This window comes from Branchiostoma floridae, chromosome 3 (genome assembly GCF_000003815.2).
Source record: "Branchiostoma floridae strain S238N-H82 chromosome 3, Bfl_VNyyK, whole genome shotgun sequence".
Taxonomy (NCBI): Eukaryota; Metazoa; Chordata; class Leptocardii; order Amphioxiformes; family Branchiostomatidae; genus Branchiostoma; species Branchiostoma floridae.
The window spans coordinates 7,980,720-7,982,416 of NC_049981.1; positions in this window are offsets into that span (position 1 = coordinate 7,980,720).

The following is a 1,697-nucleotide window of genomic DNA, read 5'->3' on the forward strand; positions in this document are numbered from 1 at the left end:
GCATAAAAAAGATGTTTGACAATAATGGTTAACGGAGGTGCCCCAACACGGTACGCTTTTTCTTGCGCTCAAACTCATGGCGCTCCATCGCTAGTTGCCTGAGAGTGGTCAAATTTTGATGACTGATTTTTTACTCATAGATTTGAACAACATACTGGAATAAGAAATGCATTCATGTGGTTCATGAACCTTTCGCGCTGCGTGTTACAAGCGGCAAACACTGAGAGACAATTTCGTGTATGTAACTTCCAATTTTGTGCTACGCGAGACAGTGTGCCTAACTCGGTACGTTTTTTTTTATATTTTGCTCTCTTCAGAAGTAAGTGGTAAATCTAAGTACACAGAAAAAAATTAATAGTATGATATTTTAGCTTTCTTTTGACAGTAAAATCGTGACTGTTTGTACTTCTTGTCTCACATGAGGAAGGCTGTACCTAGAACAATCCAGCTGATGTTTTAAGGGCAACGGGCTGAATGCGCTGATTGTGAATGCCCGACTAAAAAAAAATTACGAAAAAACGACACCGCCAACATCAACAAAACTCTGTCTGATTATACGAAAATATCATCTACATCTCTCTGTCAAGTCTTATTTTCATAGACAGCACGAATCATTTGTTACAGTCAAATAAATCTTTGGAGCGTTCTCTAGTCTGCCACCTTCACGGCCACACTCCCTTGGAAGTACAATGGTGGCAATGTTTATGTCGCTTCCTTTTGGTTACTTTTCTACTCAACAAACATTTGAAGACCCATATTCATAGTGTTTTATGGAGCTTTATTTATGTGTATCATGGCAGTTGTGTGACTGCTTGGATGAGTTCGTATAGTTAGCAACACGAGCCGCCAATACGCAGAGGCCGGTGACCGCAGTGATTTAGCACTGTCAACATTACTGTTAGAATTCTGCTCTTAAAAAAACATGAAGTAAATATGTTAAAGTATACTTGGAATGCAAATTAAAGTTGTGTGCATGGACTTGGTTTATTTACCTTTGTAATCAGCATAGTCAGTGGCAACAAACACGGTGTACGTATGGATAATGAGATCAGCAAAAAAATCCGTACCGTCTTACGACGGTGACCGTCTTAGGGCGGCCCCCGTTATAACAAACCTCACTGTCATTTTTTTTTTGCTCATTAATTGAGAAAACTTCCTACTAATAAAACAGTAAGGAAGGTTGCAATGAAATACTTAGTAATACATGTATTACCTGGAGACAAAAACTTGAAGGGATATGACGTGATTTCACTGCCTATGGCAAATCATCATGACATTTGTATAAAAGTGCCACAATACTGATGTGAGGTAGAAATATTCAGAATTGAGCATGTGCATGTATGCCATGTATATCTTGATACCTCCCATTGCAGAATTTTTTCTGCACCCTCACCTATTGTCTGTGGCTGGATCTTCAACACATCCACCTCTGCACCTATCAGCCCAAACAGGAAGGGTTGAGCCACCCCCCACAGGTCTGACATGGTGGCTTCCACAGCCTCCTAAACACACATGCAGCAGTCAGTAGGAACCTTCAGGGGTAGCTAGTAGGTCTATTTTCTCATTAATTGCCTTTACTGTCATATGGAAAACTTGGCAGTCTTTAATGATTCATCAAACATAGCAAGAAGTGGGAGAAATTAAGATAGTTAGCCCACACCAATTCTATCTGTTGCTTCTCAGATTTCCCGATTCTA